At 38.5% G+C, this 23281-nt stretch overlaps 1 protein-coding gene across 2 annotated transcripts in view; it reads left to right on the top strand.

The window, feature by feature from the left end:
• The first annotated feature begins 9228 nt into the window (after window positions 1-9228).
• The window catches only part of shisal1b (shisa like 1b), a 61675-nt gene continuing 47622 nt past the window's right edge, over window positions 9229-23281 (top strand). The window contains exon 1 of one of the 2 annotated variants that reach the window (XM_030137175.1): window positions 9229-9518. The gene's annotated coding sequence lies outside the window, so the exon portion shown is untranslated. The remainder of the gene's footprint in view (window positions 9519-23281) is intronic. The other variant, XM_030137176.1, reaches the window with a different exon arrangement.

The raw sequence follows: 23281 nt of genomic DNA, 5'->3' as shown, positions 1-23281 counted from the left end.
CAGAATACAAGGCTCTCACTTTAACAGTCAGTCCACATTCCCATCCTCACCTATGGCCATGACGTAGGCAGGGCTTTCCCTTAGAGACAAGGTGAGGAGTTGGGCCACCTGGAAGGGGCTCAGAGGAGAGCCACTGCTCCTGACATCAAGAACAGTTAGCAGAGGTGGTTTGAGCATCTGGTCCGGAGGCCTCCCTGGGGAGGGGTTGGTTGGTTGGTTGGTTGGTTGGTTGGTTGGTTGGTAGGTGGACGGAAAGACAGATGGATTGAGGGAAAATGAAAAGTTATTCAGAGAAGCCTTGGAAATGCATAAAAATTTCAAAAATTAAACATACATTTAACATCTATTAAACTAAACAGAATGGTGAGAATAAACTGTTACACAATAATATTGTTCACTGTGTATCATGTATGTGTTTTATATATACTCAGTGCCAATGAAAACGCAACACTTGAAGATTCTTATATTTTTTTGAATCGATGAGGATTTTTATTCCATAAGATCTTTGGAATTAATCATAGGCCATTTCTATAGAGTAAAAATAAAAAGTCACATCCAAATTTGTTGACAAAAAATAAGGATAAAGAAAGAAGCTCAAGAACCCCCAAAACCAAAAGTCACAAAGCAGTCCCGGAGGTGCTGCAGCTCAATGTAGCGGTCCTGCTGTGGCGTGGTCTCACGTGCTCGTCCAGGGCGAGGTCTGTCTGCAGTTGAGCCAGTTTCTTCATGCCTCTGTTGAATCCTGACTATGGTGGACACATCGCATCCAAAACAGTGCGCCACCTGCCGAGCACAGATTCCGGCCTCCAGGAGCCCCATAGCATGGCATCTTTGGTCACGTGTCAGTCTAGGCATCGCTGAGTTATTGCAAATGATTTTGGTGCTTTTCAGCTTGCCTTTATATACAGAACATGACCACTCCTTAACTGACCACAATTCCTTAAGTTGAGCAGTTCATTGCTGAGTAATGAGAAAAACAAGTCTTATGAATGCAGACAAGTTCATTCAAGCATGACAATAGCTCAACCCTTCTCAGGTTGTTAAGAAATTGTCTGGGATTATCTTATACAGGTGAAACTTAAACATATTGATGCAGCTCAGGAACAATAAAACACATTCAAGTGTTGCGTTTTCATTGGCACTGAGTATAGTTTTGACTTGTATGGTTGCTACCTTAGCCAGGTTTCCCTTGCAAAAAAGATTTCAAATCTCATTGGGACTTCCTGGTTAAATAAAGGTAAAAATAAATAAATACATAAATAACTTAGTATAATTTTTAATGCTTTCACATTATGTTAAATTTTGGAGTACAGCCCTATGTCTTCTCCAAAATGCCTTACTTAGGTTAGACCTATAAAAGAAGTCATTTGTGAGAGTATTAGATCTATATTTCCACTCTCAAAGTGCTGGATTGACGAGTCGGGGGGCCATGAATCACCGTCTGAGACATGAGGAGCCAGACTTCCAGGTGTGTTAGATTTGACTTGGGCAGACATAACAAAAGCTCTTTGCCACAAAGATTTGCAGCTTAATGTTGCTGTTAAACATTTTTGCGTTAGTGCCAGAATGAGCTGTATTTCAACTTATCATCCTGGATGGTCTCGACCACACTCCTCTGGTTTTAATTTGTAGCACCACATTGCTGAAGCTATCAGTAGGGTTGGCATGGCCCAGAAGCCTGAGCTATAAAATACTTATTGGAGGTAAAGCACAGAGCTCTTGAAGTACTACTCAGTGTAAAAGATGGCACCTGAATATGTTTCAGTTTATTTATTTTTTTTAAACTGTTATGGAAAAAATGTTTAAAAATCACATAAAATTTAACTGGCTTCTTAGGAAAGGCTATGAATATTTTTAATCTTTGTTTTCTTTTTCTGTGACAAGTCATGCATTGTCTAACTTCACTAGAAATAAAACAGACTGTGAAGTCCTCTAAAGTCTGAACTTCTACAACATATTTCTGTCACATGCAGTTCTTTCTCTCTTTTCTATCCTCTCTCTCCTTGTATCATTTCAACACTTAATTGTGACACGACTGCATGTTTTGTCAATGCCAAAGTTAAACCTAAAACAGCTAAATGGCAGTCTTGTTGCTCAAAAGTAATACGAAAGTCTCTGCTGTCTTTACAGTATGCAGTCTTCAAGAACTGTTGCTTATTATACCGTCTGAGCTGGAAAGAAAAACAAAAAACAACCTTTGTAGACGGTGGGCCTTGCAGAAAGTGGAATTGATCTCACTGCTGAGAATCTCTGCATTGTTTTCACACTAATTATCCAGGACCAAATCAACAGTGCAGGCATCAATCAGTGTGAAAGACACGGTTGCTCTTGAGGTGAAACTCTATTTAACTTTGCACAAAAAAATAACAATCTTGCTGTGATAATGCATCAGTGTTATTCACAAACAAAAAAGTAATTCCATTGTTTTATGACAGTAATAATGGCTCAGCAATGATGATTACCACGGGCCATGACAGAAGCTTTGTCATTTTATTTTGACCGAGTGGATTTGGAAATTAGGAGTGTTGCAGATATTCATATGAATTCACTTTGATAGCTTTTCCCAAAACCTTATACAAAATTTACATGGACCTCCAGTTTCATCAGTAACTGTGGGTTTGACTGACAGTTTGTCTCCACACTGAGCCTTCAGAGTGAAGTATCACGATAGGTGACAGAGCCCTGAGGCTTTGTTGTTTACACACAGGCGAAGATGAAAAGAGCAGATCTGATATTGACAGCTGGTAAATATTTTATGGATACTATGCTGTCTAAAATTTCTCTTGGCCTATTCGTCTTTTGAAAATATTATATGAAAATATTTAACAGTTCCTTTCTGAAATAAGTTGTCTGACTTCCACATTGGCACAGTCAGTATTATTCAGGTATACTATGGTGCAGGATCAGTTGTTATAAGTCAGGGGTGTCACACTCATTTTAGTTCAGGGGCCAGATTCAGCTAAATTTGATCTGAAGTGGGCCGGACCAGTGAAATAATAACATAATAATGAATAAATAATGTCAAATCCAAACTTTTCTGCATGTTTTAGAGTGAAAAAATTTAATTTACATTATGAACAGGTTTACATCTACAAACTATCCTTTCAAAAGATGTCAATAACATGAACAAAATGAAAAAAATAAGTGTAATTTTAACAATATTCTGCCTCAGTTTATCATTTACACATGTACATTATAACTTACAGATCACAGTGGATCTACAAATACACAAAACATTTAGTAACAGGCAGAATATTGTTAAAATTGTGCTTACTTCTCTTAAGACATTTCAGGTTGTTCATATTTTTTTTGCAAAAATATCCTTTGTTTACATGAAAATATTTACATTTACACAGAGAAACATTTGAAGTTGTCATTATTTATATGTTATTATAATAGTATTTTACTGGTCTGACCCACTTGAGATTGAATTGGTCCGAATGTGGAACCTGAACTAAAAGGATTGTTAATATCTTAGTGAAATATTTGCATTTCACAAATTCATCCCAAGGGCCAAACTGCGCCCTTTGGTGGGCCGGATTTGGCCCCCGGGCCGCATGTTTGACACCTGTGTTATAAGTCATTAGAATTAGAGGTATTTGCATCTAAACATGGCCATTTGAGGACATTTAGGTTATTTGAAGGTGTAGGTGCAGAAGATTTAAAAGGGTCATATTTTGCTAAACCAACTTTTATTAGTCTTTGGTACATTTATTTGTGTATTTGGACCCTAATAGTTCTAAAAGTTTGAATTTGAACCCTCCATGTGCTGCAAAGCTATCTTTATATTCATTTTGGCAAAAATTGAGTGGATTTCTACAACTATTCCTGCATAATTTGTTACGTCTATAACTAGTTACATCACAACATTTGCACACATAAGGTCAAGACTTCCGACGAACATTTCTCCAAGTACGCTTTAATCGTTTGTCAGCAGCAGCGGTTGTAGTCCATACTGAAAATATGTCCAAACTTCGAGCGATTACCTAAAATGTTCAATTGTTGGTTGAACGGGACAGAGCAGCACAGTCAACAACCTGAAGAGGGGTGGGTGGGGGTGTGAAGTGGCTCCTTAGCATTCAAAGGGCCAGTGCTCAAAATGACCTTTCTGGTGTCATTACTCAGAAATAGGGTTGAAGATGGACCTGTGGAGTTGAATTAATGAAGAATTCAGACCCAAGCATAGCATTTAGTTTATGCAGACCACAAGGAAATGTTTTAAAATGCATAATTCCATTTTTAAAAAAGCAAAATATTTCTCCTTTAAGGACCTTTAGGAGGATCTAGAATAGAAATGAAATGTTTTTGTTTGCTTTTTATATTTACAGAAGAAGGTGGTCACCATCACCGCCATGTCCACCATATTTCTACTAGAGGTTGACCACCGGTAGTGTTTTCTAAAGGACGATATAACAACACAAAACTGACTAAATGACCAGTATCATCCCACCTGACCAGAAGATGAGCAGAACTGACTGATTCAGTTTTATTAAAAACAGTGACTAATGAAATTAACAGTAAATCAAAGTAATAAATACCTAAATAAAACTGAACCACAGAACATCAAACTCATAGTAATTAATCAGTAAATGTATGAATGAACAGTTAGCTGACTGTAATAAAAATCAAGTTAGCAGCACTTTTTTATCATATTATTTCCATTTAAGACGCCTAATATTAGCTACCAACCATTATTTGGCCCCAAGTTCGATCATATCTTCTATCAGATAAAAAATTATTAAATCAATGTCTAGCTTCTACAGCACATTCAAATGGATTCCTCTCCTTTTGTATGTTTTTTACATTAAGTGTCATCCAGTGTTTCATTATTCAGTGTGGACCCAGAGTTATTAGCCCCATAACAGACAAAACATACCATGTCTCTACCAGAGACATTTTATGTAGGGACTAAAGTTCAGTTGGTTACAGCATCAATATTCGATTTAACTACAAGCTGCCACTAAATATTAACTAGTAAAGAGTTCTGAGTAATTTCTTTTCATAACACAGCTTCTATATAAACTCTCTAATTTTGCACAATGTCCAATTTTTTGTCTGCATTGTTCACTATACTGCAGTAACTTTTAGTATTTAAATTCAAAGCTGATTATTGAGAGAAAATAAATCTTTACAAAAGTAGAAATATGAGCACATGTTCTACATGTGATGGTGAAAATATGACGTAATATGAAAAGTAATCACTGAGCTGTCCTGGGCCCATCCACCATAATGGCAGCTGAAATACTTGTATGTGAGGCCAAAGTGACTCTGAATGAGTAAAGCTATTTCAGTGCAGTGCCAGGAATGATTTGTCACTACACATGACATCGATTAGACATACGGCTGATTCATAGAAAACAGCACACAGCTAAAATATGACTCAAAACCTGCCCTTCCATTTCTTTCGCAGTGTTATGTTAGAAAAGTTTAGAGGAATGAAAGTTGATTTACAGTTTTTACTTGTGACTGAGTTGAGGCAGGCAGTGCTATTTATTTGAAAATCTGATGTTTGATGTTACTTTGTGCAACAGAAAAGGTTAATTTCTTTGTACAAATATGGATTTTAATTTCACTTTATAATTCCTTCCAAACACTGAATTTGCTAGAAAATGCTGCTGCTTCACAAGAATCAAAGAGAGCCATAAAAACCACTGGCTGTTGAGTAGCATATTATTACATTCACTAGGTTTGTTTGTTTTTGGTGGGGGAAAATGATTATCTTAATATTTTTCAGATGGCTGAGCAGTTTATGATTGAATCATGTAATTGCCGATGTTAAGTGACACCCCATTGCTTTCAAGATGGGGTTTACAGCTTTGCAACCAGCAATGCTACCTTCAAGGCAATTAGGAGGACACACTTCCCTGAATGAAGAAAGAAGCACAGACAGCCATTCATCAGGGAATTGGCTTCAGGGAGCTAATGTTGTGGGGTGTTCTTGCTTCTTTTTTGGAAGGTCAAAGGCCCTGCCTTCGTTAAGGAAGATGCTACAAGCTAACACTTAAAAACACACAATGAACTGTAACACAGAGCAGCTCATTTGAAGAATTAAGTGGCTACATTACATTTTCTTGCATAATAAATCAGCAGAACTCTTTAAACTAAAGCAATAGCAAAAATATGTCACAGTAAAGAAAAGTGGTCTTTAATGATAGGTAACATCACTAGAAATCAGCAAGATGCATTTTTCTATTAGTAGCATTCATTTGAAGACCAGAGGACATGCAATGACTTGCAGGGATTTGCACAATTCCCCATGCCTCCTCTGACCTCTATCTAGTGCGCTTAAGCAGGGCCCCTGAGAAATGCTTGACAACAACATCCACTCACTTTATTGCCATGGGACAAGCATCAGCTGTAGGGCACTAATTCATAGCCAGGCTACATTTTGCAGAAAAACCTAAATTCATTTTAACAGCCACCACCACAGGATCCCTACATAAGTAGACAGCTCCGTGCATCTCCGTGAGCTCTGGGTGAAAGGGAACCCAGGAAGGAAAAAGAGGAAATACAGACAAGCCTTTGCAAAAAGTCATTTCCTTGCACTAGGGCCACATAATACAAAACTGAGCTGAATTCTCATTTTTTGAAGATTGAAAGTCACATCTGTATCAAATACCCTGCAGGTTTAATGGTGGACCGTGTAAGCCGATCCTCAACATTTATGGAGCCTCCTAAAAAGATTCAGAGAAATCTCCCAGAGCTTGGCTAAAGGAGGAAGCCCATGCTAGACAGTGAAAAGATATTTAACAGAAACAAAAATAGGGCCAGGAGATCATTTTAATTTTAAAGAGGTATGTATATGATCGAGGTGAATGCCTCTGTGCTCGCGGTCATTTGTATAATTAATGAGCTGAGCTGCAACTCAAGTAAGCAGCTTTTCATGAGGACATCCATGCAGCTGAGCATAGCCACTGACAAACTCAGTGTACTCCCCTGTCCCTAGAGATGGCACACTCTTGGAGGTGAAACTCCTATATTTGGCTGCAAATGTATGACTGATCTATTTACAGTAAGACAGATATTAGCACTGTTACCGTCTGATTCAAGTCATCAGCAGCTTTATCGTGTGACTAAGTGCCGCCAGCAAACGATTCATGCAGCGTCCCTGCTTTGCATTCATTTATCATGACCTCATTTCCCGAGTACATTTCAAGCCAGTCAATCTATCATAAGAGTTGTAAGGAAAATGTGTAATATTTACTATCTGGCTCTATGAGTGAGAATTCCATATAAAAACAGCAACACTTGCAAGAATCTCATCATAGCTCTTTTCTGTGACAAATGAAATAAAACTTTAATGATGCTGTGATGGTTTCATGTTTATTTTCTCATTCTTTTCTGGTCACATGCAAAACAAATGCAAGGTAGTGTGAGAAGTGATTTAAGCATTTCATCTGAATATGGGTCACAACAGAAAAGGTGGCATGTGGACGAATACGCCGAATCGGAAATGACTAACTAGGAGTGGTTACAGTCATTTCCTCCCAACACTAACACCAAGTCTAAGTGCAGACAAACACACAAAAACACACATTCTATCGCTCCTGTGCATACTTCCTCCTGGCTGAACATCATACGGTTCAGTCTCTGCACAGCCAGCCTCCAGCCTGACTGTCGGCCTATATTCTTCTGACAAAAACTGGCCTTTATCAGAGCTCCCCCAATCTCCATCTCCTCCCGCTGCACGTGGCCATGTGTCCCAGAGCATCACCCGCTAGCCGAGACAACATAATACCCACCACACTCGACAGGAGTACCTCTTGCTCGCCTGGTCAGCGGGGGAACGTGCAGCGCCAAGATGACACCGCCATATGCTCGCATCCCGCGTTTTCCCCACTCCACGGAGATTCTCTATCGCCTCATCTGCGGTGTGACAGAAGATTCCTGTCACTTCACCCGTGGTGTGTGTGTGTCTGTTTGTGTGATTCATGACATTTTGACACTTTATCAACATAATTAAGGAAGCTGTCAGGTTGGCCTCTGAATCACCTTCCACTGATGTGTGTGACCTGATTGATCCACCACTTTATGTGCATATTGACCAAAGTGTGCGCTGTACTCAGGGGAGACACTTAGGCTCTCTGGCTGCCATGTCACATCAGGAATCAGCAGAGCAGAGAAGAAAAGCCAAGCATCACAGATACAGCTTGTTCTGTACACACAAGCTGTCCTGACACTTCCACACCATGTCAGCAGTAACAATACTAGAGTCTACACCAGAAACGCTACAATGGCGTCATTTCCCACCTATTTATTGTTTGCCAACTGACAGGCTGCCTCATATAAATCACTACATTTTAGAATAAAAACCAAAACAAAACATTTCCAGAATTCAATGATGCAATGCGGATGAAAAATAAATGTATTTGAGAGTGTGGAAGCTCCAATTTCTTGTCTATGTCTTTAGATTGGATTCATGTCTATATCTACTTGATTTATCTTCCTGAAAATGCAAAGAGTAAATTTGGTATGTTTGTCTTTTACAGTGACCAATATTTTTTTTTCCTCCACATTCAAACAAGCCATTTTGCCTCCACAGTTAAAACTGTGGTTGCTTTTCCTCATGCTTTCAAAGTGCAAGGATATTTTCCTGAATATTGAGATGACCGCTGCTGTATGTATATATATATATATATATATATATATATATATATATATATATATATATATATATATATATATATATATATATATATATATATATATATATATATATATATGTATTTCAGTGCTGTCTGTCTAAAATTACATGCAGCACTTTCCCTGTCAATGGAATAACTTCTGGGAAAATATGTATTAGATTAACTCTTACCAGGTTGCTAAAAATATAGGGCAGGGATAGAGAATGAGATTGTGTCAGAGACAGAGGGAGGGTTTAAAAAGCACAAAATGCAGGGTGAGTTCACTCCAGGGAAGTTTAGCGCAGAACTAACAGGAAGTCTTTTCCCTCTAGAGGAAACCAAGACTTGTTACTGTAAAAGCAACTGACCTTGTGGCTTCTGTTGAGAAGGAATGCATGCAAAGGAGACAGACAGAGAGATAAACAGGAGCACGTACAATATAAAGAATCACCCTCTAATACATACACACAAACCTCCCTCCTCTCTCTTTCTCACTTTCTCTCTCACTCGCCCACTTACTCAGTATCGTTTCATCTCTCTCTCTGTCTCTCTCTGTCTCTCTCTCCCTCACTCTCCCTCTCTCTCACTCACTCACCCTCTCTCTCCCTCTCTCTCTTACACACTCTCAGTCGCTCTGTTCTGACGGATGGGGATACACTGCCAAGGAGGACTTAGGGGCGAGAAGAGTGTGTTTCTTTTCTTCTCTGGTGTTTTCTCCCTTCTTCCGCCTGGCTTCCCTCATGAGCTGTTAATTCCATCCCGGTCCCAAAGATGAGCAGGATCTATTTGTGAAGAAGACGCAACAAAGGAAGAGGCAACAAGGAGCAACAGGGTGGTAAATTCTGCGAGCGGGAGTGAACAAGAAGATATTTCTATTCTCCAGGCTCAAGCAAGGTTAGTGAGAAAGGCTGCTTATCATTACAACAAACACTGCCTGCTGTTTTTGTTCCACCCTGTGCTCTTTACTTTGTCATTTACAAAAAAACATTTCCTATTTAAGGTATTATGTATTCATTTTCTTTCCATCCCTTTGTGTCGATTAGGTCTCAAATTATATTCCCTTGCTCTGCTGTTTTTTAGAGTGAGTACAGTTTTTTCCCCCAAAAGTCCATTTAAGGGATGTTCCTTGTTTATACAGCAAGTCCTTGGGTTGGGTACTGAAGTTTCACTTTTGGTTAACACAACTGTGTAATTTCCCAATGGTATAGTGTGGTTCTCAGGTGGAGAGTTTCCTTCGGCAAGGTAGCAGCAAGTGATCTACAGGAAAAGGCGAGGAGAGCTCGCTCTCATCATTGCTGCTCAGCCGTCACTTTACACAGGAGGCAATTAAGCAGGATTGGCAGCCGGTGCTGCCGGTAACTTGGAAACAGGCGTGTGGGAGACGCATGGTGGCACATGATAGGATTTAGGTAGAGAGGAGCAGAGGAGGAAGGAGATTCCCTTTGTTCATTCACACAAAAGCCTGCTCCTCTGAGAAAAATCCTGCTCTCGCCTGTATGTCTGTGAAAACTGGCCCCAGGGCAGCAGTTGTGTGCTTTTATGATTTTGCATGACAGTGAACAGTTGCTTGTGTGTGTATTGTGTGTTTGTGTGCTATGTGTGCGCCTGCATGTGTGTGCACATGTCTCTGTGTATTGGAGGCAGTGAGGAGTCTATTAGGTGAACACTCATTTAATTAACACAGAGAATGCACAAAATCATACTTTAATCAGACTTTAAACTACTGAGACTGACAGAAAAAGACACATTATAGAAAACACACTGCTCTGATTCCAAATATTATAGCTCCTGAATGAACCAATGTGCAATATCTGCAACGACTGGACAAACAGTTTTGTAATTTTCACAATAAACAAGGTCCCTAAGGACTCTGTCTTTGTTCAGATTTTATTTATTTATTTTAGGCAGATGAAAATGATCCTTGAAACCAATAAAGACCTGTTCTGCTCATTATTTGTCACAGGCTCTTATCGCAGCCATTTTTCAGCATGGATAAGATAAGTATGCCTGGAGATGCTCTGGTTGGTCTCTGGCTCCTGGCAACAAAGGCTTCTGACGCACATTTAAGCAAGCTCATGAACTGTCAAGTTTTTTTTTTTAAAGGGTCGCTTTAAAAAACTGTGTAAACACAGGTGGAGGCACGTAGGGCAATTATTCTGGGCTGTGTGTTTTGACACGAAAGGAGAAATATTGCATTAGCGTGGGCTTTACTGTCCATTCTTTTTGTGACAGTAAAGTGTTAGGCTACATTGAGCAGGATGTGTTTACACAAAACCCCTTACAGTAACGAATTAGCTTTTAAAAAGCATGATTTATCAGCAGATTAGTGCTGGCTATGTGTTTAGTCTGTACTCTAAGTGTAAGTAGATGTATATTTTTTTGCTATATAAAAGCACATTCACCTCTATAGGAGTGACCGAACACAAAGTGAGGTCAGGACAGCTGGCCCCTGTGGCCATCATTCATCAGTACAGTAGGGAACTGTTTCCTGTGTCACCTTGTCTTGTGCACACACACTCACAGCCACAGCACTGTGCCTTCCAGGTACAGTTAAGGCGAGTCCGGTGGTTGCTCGTTGACTTTTCCCACTAGGAGGATTCATTGACATTGAGAGTGTGTTGGTGTGTATGTGGTGCACGCTTTAACTTACAGTCACATTCCCACCAGGCACATACATCACAGATACAAACACATGGAACCAGGAATACACACAAAAGCAGAGTAGGCACATACGGCCTATGAAACGCTCACACACACACCAGGGGAGGTGGAGCAGGGAAAGGCGTCGTGACCAGTGTCTTGGCAGAAGCCCTCAAGGTGAAAACTTTGAGTGAGGAGCATTTCGAATTCAGAACAGATGATCAAACTGGTGTTGAAACTGCAGAGTAGCTGGCGGCACCAGATGCAGACAATTTTTTGGCAGAAGAAGACTTTCTGGTGCTTGAATCTCAAAGATAAAAGTCAGAGGCACTGAGCTGAAATTAATACAACTGTGGTTATCATCTTCTCTTGGATGGTGGATCTTACCCTGGTCCAGAAGAGGCAAACACTGTCATCACAACACACCTAATCCTGATGTGCATCTTCATAGGATGCTGACTGGGTAGGTTATTTAGCAGTGAAAACAAACCAGAGTTTATCTTTGGTCATGGTGAGTCTGAAGTGTGTCCTTATTGTATCACAGATTAGGATAACACAAGTTTGACTGGACACATTTTGTCAGACTGGCTAGTTTAGTGAGATTCTACAGAGATTTTACAGGATAATACAGACATACAACTCTAACTAGCACAAACATCTGAGAAAAATTTGAATTAGACTCTAAAATTGTAGTACGGATCGTGTTAAATGGAGGATGAATGTATGACTTTGACCTGCTCTAAAATGTCAGATGACCTTCATAAAGCTTATCGTAATTATTTTAATAAATTTAGATTAATATCAATATAAAAAAACAAAAGAGAAAATGTATGAACCAAAAAGGGAAAGAAGAAATGAAATATTACAAGGTGTTTTGCTTGAAGAGTCTTTTATTTTTGCAAATCCAAGTTGTTGTATTCTGATTTATATTTTGTATCTGTATTTGTATCTTTATTTTATTTGTACTGAACAGTCAGGTTTGGTTCGTGTGTTGAGTGTGGTTAAACCTGTATGTACTGAACTTAGAAAAAAGGTCAGGTGCAACGAAGAAGATCTTATTTTAGTTGAGTGGGGTTAAACTGAAACTAACACCTGTATGTGTTGACTTAAGAAAAGAGGTCGAATGCAACGAAAAAAATCTTATTTTACAGCTTTGGAAAGTAATTGTGGTAAAGAGAATGGAGCAGAAAAACCAGATTATGAATTTAGGGATTTTTTGTGGTCAAGAAATGCTAGCCTAATTGTGCAGGTGTTAAGCAAGATGCCCTTTCTGAGACTCTTTGTGGTTAAGCTATGTTGGTTTGATTGACAGGTGTCCAGGACGCTTGTTAAACTCAGGTGACCTTTCAAATATGGTTTTTCCTGGAATTAACTTACGTGAAGTGATTTGACATATGTCGGTGATGTGCTTGTCTGAACAATTGTTTTAACCAATCATATTGTGCATGTGGAATAAATGTAACCAAATATGGGAATAATGATGGGAAGTCTTCTAAGAGTCACAAAAAAGACTATAAAATGTAACAAAGAAGCTTCTTAAAAAGGAGAGACGAATATTGTGTTTGATGCTAGTCTTATTGATAACTGACTTTTTTCTTTTTTGTAACTTTTTCTATTTTTGCCTGAAGCAATAAATCAAGTTTTTGTTTTAGCTTTTTAAAACCTCAACCCTTCTTTTTGGTGAATTCTTCATTTCTCCTGGTTTGGTCCTTCCATCCAAAACATAACTGGTGAGCTAATTTAAAGTACGCGACCCCCATCTGTGGGTTTACGGAGGATTTGGAGTAAGGCAGAGAAACACCGGGTCATGTATTTCACAAGAACACGCAGTTTAAGTCAGGGCAAAGCGAAAATAGTTGCTCAGCGTATAAAGATTTTCTGATGCAGTGATCCATTAACTAAAATTAATTGTGGTTTTTGTGATTTACTGTTACTGCAGTGTTCAAGAAAATAAATACTGAAAGCTACCAAAACATACTTCTGTTTTACTATAATTTACTATAATATAACTGTTAAATTAACATTTTTCTGCAAACTAAAATAATTCCCTGGCACACAGTGTATATTATGAAGAAGTCAGAAAAAGTAAAAATTCAGAGACTGACACACAGGAAATGACCCTAATGTATCGCCTTTACTACATGCAAATAAGCTGAGACAATGAATGAATGAATATGAGAGATTAAGGCCTTCTATGTGAAAACACAGGGTGCATAGAAGAGGCCAGTTTCACTGTGAGTATGTGTGTTTCTCAAACTTCCATTGTCCTCTTGTTTGTTTAACATTTTTACTGCTGTCACAAAGTGGTATATTTGCATAAAGCTTTGTTTATAATGCAGCTGCTCCTACTGATGCCAGGTAACTTTATTCGTTCTCAGGGAACATTAAGAACAATGTACAGATGGCAGAGGAGTACGACCAATCATTTATCCTACCAAACTGACACCTCCTCTTCCATATCCTCTTCATATAACATCAGATTGGGCAAGAATATTCTTGCTTTCCGTATTTAGCTAGAATGTGGCTGCAGTTTCAACCACAAAATTTTCAGGTAATGTTTTGGCTTCCTTCTTGGACTGTAAAGCTTTTCTTAAAAAAAAAACATTCCATTTCAACATATACTAGGAGTCTCACTGTGTTAAAAATCCTGGAACAAAACTCGGGATATGTTTTTCTAGAGGTGCCTTGGTTTGGAAAGTTTTCTGTCACGTATAAAATAAGGTAACCTAATGCCATCCAGAATTTAAAAAAAAAAAAAAAAAGCATATATAGAGCACTGGGTTACCTTTATTGGCAAATCTAAACACAAAAACAGTTTTCTGACTTTCTAAGTGCAGTACATCCCCTCACATCTCACCTACCTCCCACCCAAAATATCATATTGAACAGTTTCCAGCCGAGGGTAAAACTGATTAATAACACCGACAGCAGCAATAGCAGCCAAATAATCACATTTGCCAATCCAAAATAAACAGCGGCATGCAGTACTCAGCGCATACAGAAGTGTCTTGTTTTCCGATCCGTGGTGCAGAAAACTCTGCATTCATTTGGTTTATCTGGTCTGTCACTGTGACATCTCTGTAGGGTTCACACAGTTTCATGAGCCCTGGGCTCAGTGTGTGGGTGTGCTGTATATGTTTTGTTCCTGCACATGTGTCTTAACTTGTATTGATCCTTCCCATGCATGCAGATGTGCGTTTCTGTGCTTGTTAGAGTAAGAGTTGTAAAGTGTACGAGGATTTATGGGCAATATGTATGTGTATATGTATGTGTGTGTGTGTGTGCATGTGTGTGTGTGCATGTGCGTGTGTGTGTGTGTGTGACTATGCTTATATGTGTGACTGAGCAAAGTAGAGAAGGAAAAGAGAGCAAGAGACTGGCAGAAGCAGGTTCCCTTATGAAGCATTGATGCTGCCTTTGATGCTGTCTTCCCCACTGTATCGGATGATAATTTAGCCGTGGTCTGTAGAGCAACAACCTCCACAGCCATCTCTGTGCATCAGCTGTAACTGCTCACCCTCCCTCCATGTGGCCTCTGTGTACTTCAGTGCTGTAACCATTAGATGCCAGAGGCAGAAAGCCAGCTAGCACTTTCACCCATTATGCTGTCAATGCTAATATCAGTAGCCTGCTCCGAGTGGTAGCTCCATGCATCCTGACCCCTCTCTGCGTACTGTAACACTGTTCTCGAAGCTCCCAGCCCCCAGAAGTCAAAACACAAACACCGCAGCGCTTTTTGCTTTCAGCTTGTTTACAGCTAATAAAACTACACATCGACTGCTTTCATTGTATCTGAATGTCAATATGTCAGGATGTTACCATGCTATGTACAATACTTTGAGTTTTACTGCAGCGCCACTGGCATGAGGAAGGCATTTCCTCACTTAGAGCAGAACTGAAACACTGATGGAATAATCAAATAACAGACAACTGTTGAAATTCGGACTCAGGCTAATGCCCCACAGGCTTTGTATGTCTAACGTTGAAAAAAGAAAAATTACATTGATTCAGACTCTTTTCTGGCTTTTGTAGTATTGACCTGGCCGAAACAGTTAAATCATGCATGAACGATTGTTCAGAGAAGCAACAGAAGAATACTCGGAGGAGTCAGAGTCTGGGCAAATATTTACTAGTGTGGACCTATTATGCAAATGAGTTTATACACATCTGGTTCATGCCCATACATGAATAATGAGCTCTATTTTTATTTTATTTTTTTTGGACTTCCTTCATTATTAACCAGCTCTTAACAGTTTTCAAAACCTTAATTAAGCGTGCAAGATCAGGGGTCTTTTCCCAAGGGTGAGTTTTTAAAAGAAGAGAGGAAAAAAACAGGACATGACCACAATATTGACATACTGACATTTCAATATTCATGCCTGACCTGACTCAGTTCTCATTATTTAGTGTACCAGTGTGTGACCTTTGACCAGAATATGATTCCATGGTGCAGCCACGCTAACACGGCCTCCTTCGACTTGTGTTTAACCTTTAATTAACTTTCAACACGTCACCTTCCTGTAAGCTCAGTATCAATATAACGTCTCTATTATTTCAGAAGAAAATCAATGACTTCACGATTTATGATACACTGAACAATGGATTCACCCATATATATATATATATATATCATATTACACAGAAGAAGAGAAGGGCTGGTGTTTGTGAAAGTACCGTACGTGCTTCAGCTCGAAGTTTGGTGGTTAGAAACAATAATAAGTAGCAGTAGTGGAGATAAAAGAGGTTCTTTTCCTTTACGGACGCTGCTTGTGCTGTCACATAAAAGCATTCACTCCACCACTTAAGAAAATATATGCTTTAAACTGATTCATCTTAAAATGAGCAAGAGAAAGAAGGCCAGATTGAGACAACTTTTACAAGATGTTTTACCATAAATCACCGATTTGCCTGGACAAAGTTTTTGTTGAGTCTGTGTTACAGAGCATGCTAGATGTTTCATCTGCCTTGCAAAAAGGATCAAATATACAACCTGTATACTAATAATATAAATAAAACTGAGTTTATGAGAAAGGTAATGCTAAAAAAAAAGAACAATTTTACAGTAAAAAGCTAAAACAACTAAAACATTTATAGCTGTTGTGAACTGCCATGCTTAGATTATGGATGATGGGATTAGCATATGGCTGTAATAAAAAGCATTTGTAGTTCTGCGGTCATATTTAAAGACAAAAGTGAGTGATCAATCATTGTGCAAAGTGGGTGTGAATGTCAGATTGCTGGTTTAAAAAAAAAATTGCATAAATGTTTTCAAATAGCCAGATTTCAATGTAGGAAATGTGTGGGGGAAGGCAGTTCTGAACCTCTTTGACAATCTGACAGGCACTTTTAATTAAGTATACTTCCATCTAAATATATAATGGGACTTTCTAGCTTTGATTTTTTTCAAAATGTCTCACTGTAATAAGTAAAAAGAAACATCATGCTCATTTTAAAGGGGTTCTGTGTAGTATTGTAGAGGACATCTCCCACCAGAACTCACTCAGGACCAAAACAACAAATAAATCAACCACAGAATGCACTGAATAAAGAATAAAGCTCATTGTTTATATTCGTCTGTGTTATGGTATCATCAAGCTTTCTCCTTAAAACTAATAGCAGGTTATGACAGTCAATCAAAATAACACTATGTCTTATAATCTTCATGTGCTGTGTCAGCTGATAGTTTACGTTATAGCTCTGTTAGCTTAGCTCTGTTTTCAGACAGAAAACAGCAACAGTAGTCGCTTTTCCATTGACCCTCAAATTGCGCAAATATAACTTGCACATAAAAATTGACCTCATGGAAAAACGACGATTTCGCCAAAAGTCTCATTTTTCGATTCAAAGTTTTTGCGCTGGCAAGAGGTGGTTTTTCGGGTGTAGCACAAATGGTATATCATGCAAACCTGCAATGGAAAGACTTTTTTTGCAACTAGAGTCAGGTGAATTAAAAAACCGGATGTTGACGTACGTTACAACAAGCGAAGAAAAAGAAGAAATATGTCGCGGCATGTGTGGACACACCAGGAAACCCGATCATTTTTTAAATTTAGTATGACATAGAGGGGTAATATACAATAATAATGAATATACGTATCTGTAAATCAACACCATATTTACGTTCGCCACCATGTTTATGGAATGACTTCTCGTGTCATCTCGCAATAATAAATAAACAAATCTTCGCATTTGTGATTTAATGGAAAAACCGACATTACGCACTTGTGTTTTTTCGACATTTAGTAAATGTCGGTAAAATTTTGCGCAGATGTCCAATGGAAAAGTGACTAGTAAAACTACAAATCACCTCAGTTTTCTGTATGGTTTGTGCTGTCAGTAGCTGAACTAAAGACCTGTTTGGAATTGACCAAACACGGTCAGAACTGCCATAGTTTAGTCTGAACCGCGGATCAACAGATGACGAACTTAGCAACAATAATTACATCTCATATAACTTTATACCTTCAAAGGCCTCATTATAAAACTCACCTGTGTAGAAGACACACTGCCATTTCAGCACCAAACTCCATTCTTTATATTTTAGAGCTGTGTCCAGTGGTGAAAACAATAACTGTGCCTCTCGCTTTGTCTCTAGTTTTACCATTTTGTCACTCTGACTGTAAAAGTTGTTTGGCTACATAAATTAGTTGGACTGATATTAAGATATTCAGTTTATATCTCTACAGTCCAATACATTGCTGTCTTTGGCAGAAGTTCTGAGCTCTTTATTCTATCACTGTACTGATAATTTTTTTTTTAACATTTGAAAGTACAAATATTACATACAGTCGCAGAAAAAAATATTAGACCACCCCTTGTTTTTTTCAATTTCTTGTTCATTTTGATGCCTGGTACACCTAAAGGTACATTTGTTTGGAAAAATATAATGATAACAATAAAAATAGCTCTTAAGAGTTTAATTTCAGAGCTGATATACAGCCATTTTCCATGTTTTCTTGGTAATAACCAAAATCACTTAAGTTCTTAAATCAATATCTATGGCATTGTTCTGACAAAAACATTGCTTTTAGACATTCCATGTTTTCTTTTCTGTCTGTTTTGGTCACATGACACACACAGGAGTTAGTACTTGATTACATAACCATTGTTTTTGATGACTTTTGAGAGTCTAATATTTTTTTCCGTGACTGTATATCCCCTTTAAATTAGTCTTCTAAATGACAAAGCAGAGCAGACTGGGTGAAATGCATCCGTACCTTTTCATATTTTCATATGAAGCTTTAAGTCTGGTTCACCTCCCTTGCTGAGGTGTTGCATAATAAGAGAAGACAGGTGATATACACAGTGTCAACAAAGGGTTAAACATCACTGTCAGACACTGGCTGTTTATTATGAAACTGGAGGTGTAAAACAGTCTCTTTGGCTCAGCCTTCCAGTATAGAGAAAAAGCTTTTATCACCATATAAAAGCAGTATGTGTGAGTGAAGGTAAGAGATTAAATTCATCTGTAGTGTCAACAAGTGAGCGGACCAAAGGAACACAGCCTGGCACACACCTTCTGGATTTGCATTAAAGATCACTCGCTTTGGACACAGTTAAGACAGCTGACGATGCATCTTCAAATTTGTGAGAGAGGCCCATTTTCCTCAAGATGAAAATCAATGAAAAATATTTCTGCAGGTTCATGCCTGAGTCGGAAATATTTTTGGCAATTTTAGGCGTGTTTGATCACAACTCAAAGCACAGGTCTGTTTTATATACTTTACATCTTATGAATCTTTAGCAGCTTCAATATGCACTTTTTCTCTCTGGGTTACGCAAGCTCGCAAAGAAATAACAGCATTAAGCCAAGGACTATCAAAACCAAGGAACAAATGGGCCTCGGAGCTATAGTAGATACAGACAAGTCTCTGAAGTTTGTTGCCCTCCTTTTAAACAAAGCATTTTTTCTGTTTCTTTCCACTGACCATGGACCTCATCATTAAAACACAATGCTGCTGTTTGTAAGAGACAGAAACAGCAGGAATGGATGTAAGAGATGGAGCTTTTTTCATTCAAACATCAAATATGTAACATATGTGAGGAAATGCATGTATTAAATGTTTTTTATTCCCAATTTTAGGACAGATTATGACATACCCGGGAAATATAAGTATCTTGCTTGACTGTCTCATTTGTCTACATCACAATAAAAGTCTGTCTGTTGTGTAAAAATCCTTATGTTCTCTCAGTGCCTCGCTGCTCCTCCATAGCAGCAACTGTGGATAAGACTAGAACCAGATAGTGAAGAAATAGAGTCAATTAATGTTAACATTTGTTGACATCTCCAAATAGGCAAGCATGTTATGTATTACATCTTTTAATCAGATGAAAATGTAGTTTATGTATATGTGGATATAGTATTTGTAATTTTATATGAGCAACTATAGCATGTGCTCAGTAACAGGATAAAGGTTTAGTTTATTTCAGACGCAAACATAATACAAAACACAGGGGAAAAAATAAATAAAACAAAACAAAAATAAAAAATAGAATAATAGAAAAAAGAACAACTGTTGTGCCTGAAAGGGAGTAGGAAGAACCCAATGCTTATCCAGTCCTACCCACCGATTCTAGTCCTCAGACTATTAGTGCTTAATCACTTGTTATACAACATGAGATTATGATTATCCATAAACACACCCCTACAAAACTGCACACCCATATAGTCCCATACACATATACATACACAGCCCTGCAATGAACGAAATGGCGAAATGTCCAGAGTGTACCCCGCCTTTGCTCGTAAGTAGCTGGGATAGGCTCCAAGCGACCCCTGCGACCCTAGTGAGGATAAAGCTGGTTCAGATAATGAATAAATGAAGGAATGAACATATACATACACACCATTTTATATCTACATCTGTACACTAACCCATGTCCGCACCCCCATGTAAATACACACGCACACACACCGTACAATATAACAACCTCACAATCCAAATAATGTTCACACCCTTCCTTGATCCAGATATTGTGACAAAACCATTTCTTTTTACATTTTTTTTCACATTTTTGAATGTTTGGACACTGCCTGAGGTCTACTCCCAACACACCGATACACACAAACTTTTCCTGTCCTGACTGCTGGGACTTTGAAATTCCCACATTCCCTCAGGTTAAAGCCCCCCCCCCCCCGGCCTCTACGGGCAAATAGTTTTTGTATGTTAGCGGGTAGTTTTTTTAAGGTAATATGTCATATGTTACATACAACGTTTTTTATAATTTGTCAGTCATTGTGGTCCCAAATTTGTATTTCAGCATCTCATGTAATAGCTCACTATAATCCTTCTATTTAGAAATTACTATTAATTGAAATGGGAATGATAATAACGTCTCCATATTATCAACGAATAACAGCAGGTACCTCTGCTATTGTCATTTCAATGATAAAAAAAAAAAAAAAAATGATTCCACAGTTACAGAAATTAGGTCAATGGAGCCTTTTAGTGGAGTCTTCGGAACATTTTGCACAAAATTACAATATTATAGCTTAGAGATGAACTCACTGACGTTCAGGGAGCATTTGAGGGCATAATAGGAAGTTATTATTCACAGAAGACCGCCAAACCTTGGAAACTGAGGTGAGTTCACACTCTGAGGGTCAAAACCAGGACAGGCTCATTAATGAGGTGCAATCCCTGTACGACGGTCAGTCAACCAACACTTCCAATAATGATGGCTGGAACGGCCTACGTTGCATTTGAAGATTTTCTAACAGGCCATATAAACCAGCTGCCAAAACACCATTAGCATTTGGATGTGGAGTAGTGCGCAGTATTATCCATTCTCAGTTGAGGTAGTCTTGGCAGTACAGTGTAAGGTTGTCTGTGACCACTGCCCTCCGTGACCTCGGAGATCTTAAGGTGTAAAAGAGCTCTCCAGGTCTCCAGTCTATCTGTCATGTCTATTTCTGGGCTAAGCTGCATGAGGTTTGGCTCTGAGTTTTAAACCTCTAGAGCTAGACTATTGTTCAGGAAGGTTATCTGAGGGGTAAACCCACACCCTTCTCTGTGTTCAGTGTGCTACTTTTGGATCTGACACACTCGTAAAAGTCACTGTGGATTAGGGGAAGGATTTATTACAGTACACTTCAATACCGGGTAATGTGTCTAACCATAAAACCCACTCATAATGAACTATACCTTCTATAGTGTCTATTTCAGGCTTGTTTATTGATGGTTTATTATTACTGTGACACAACTGTTGGATACCATTTAACATTATGTTTTTGCGAAGAGCCACTCTTATTGAAGTGTTTCCGGTACCACTATGGTGGTCTGTGAATCCAGAACACTAATGCAGGCCATAGAGGAGACAGCATGGATTTAAGCACTGTGTTTGAGCTGCAGTTTGGTCATCCATTAGTGTCCCATGTCATGTGATTTTTCTCTTTCATTTTTATTATTCCCAGAAGCCTATTTGTCTGTGGGTAGAAGATATTTTAAATCCAGGGTCAGGCAGATGATGGGGAACGTTGCCAAGAGAAACCAACTGAGCCCGGAGTGGGGCGTTAAAGTAAATCCAAACAAACAATGCTGGCTTGTGTCTGGGAGATACTGTCTTGTCTATCTGCATCACAGACAGCAAACAGTCCACGGGATATGTCTCCTGAAGCCCGCAGCCAAAACAAGTCCACTTATGCTGTATGAGTCACAGTCCCACTACCAAAGAAAACTGAATTTCAGTGCCAAAGCGCTGATGCGTTGACAGATGAGGCCTCCGCGTCGCCTACAGGAAGCTGAAACCTTGATGGGACTCTAAGTGTTGGGAACTGCTGCAGAACAGTTCCTCGAAGGCTTTCTGTGGCCATGAAAGTGACTGAACTGCCACAGCCACTGTAACTTTGTGACATTTCACAGTCATAACCAACAAGACTCATTCCTCTCAGTTCCATCATCAAAGCACAGTTAAAAACACCAGAATTATTATTAAGGCCAAGAAACACAAACTTCCAGCTCAGTCGTTTAAACTGAACCCAATTTAACTCACCTCTAAGAAAATTCCCAAAAATCAGTTATATTGAGAATGTTTTGCCAAAAAAAATATTGAAATAAATGTAAAACAGAATAAACATCGTGTTTTCCCAGACTAGAGTCTAAAGACAGTCTGACCTTTTTGCTTCATAAATTCCTGCAAAGATCAGCTGTCAAAAGTGTAAATTTTCTCTCAGTTAATTGACCCATCATATCAACACTTGTCAAGAGATGCAAATAAAAAGCCCTTCAGCTACTGTGAAGTGTTTAGTGTTTAGTAATGTCAGTGATATATCTGCTTTAAAATCCTGTCTGGAGCAGCCATACACCATAAGCAATCAATCTGGCTTCATTCAAAGAATAGAATAAGAAAGTAAGATCTTTGTTGATATGCGTTTAGTTAGAAGGGGTTTCACGAATTTTAATTCCTCAAATGACTTGAGACCTTGATTGTATAATGAATTCAACTTATTAGACTCTAGTGGCTGTCTCATTATGCCTGTCCCTGGCTGCATGCATATATTTATTGCCAAGTAATGAATTACAGAAAAAGGAGCACCCTGTTAAATTCTAATTTGGTCAAGAATAGACTTCCTCTTATGAGATATGACGAAAAAAATTTCTTATAATTTTAACATTTCTTAATTACCCTTTCACTGTTTCTATATGTGACTAAAGTTTGAAAATATAAAGAGTTTCTTTTTTTCCTGACCTCCTTTTATCAGTTGCTTATTGAACTTAAAATGAGACTGGTGCAGAGAAGCAAGGTAAAATGAACAATGCTCACATTTGTTAGAAACCGCAACTGGGGGAGGTTTATTTACAGATGAATGCTCATATTGCTTCCTACAGAAATATCAACGAATAGTTCTAGACCTAAAAATCTAATGTGCTGCGAATTTTTTATTTTTTTTTCCAAGTAATTACAAAGCTATATATAAACATGACATAAAATCATCATTATTCAAGTTAAGTCTGGGGGAGGACTTCTTCCAAACACCTCTATTATTTTCCAATCTGCGCCTGTAGTCACCAATTGAT

The sequence above is a fragment of the Sphaeramia orbicularis genome, chromosome 6, assembly GCF_902148855.1.
Source record: "Sphaeramia orbicularis chromosome 6, fSphaOr1.1, whole genome shotgun sequence".
NCBI lineage: Eukaryota > Metazoa > Chordata > Actinopteri > Kurtiformes > Apogonidae > Sphaeramia > Sphaeramia orbicularis.
This window is presented reverse-complemented; position numbering and strand designations above follow the sequence as displayed.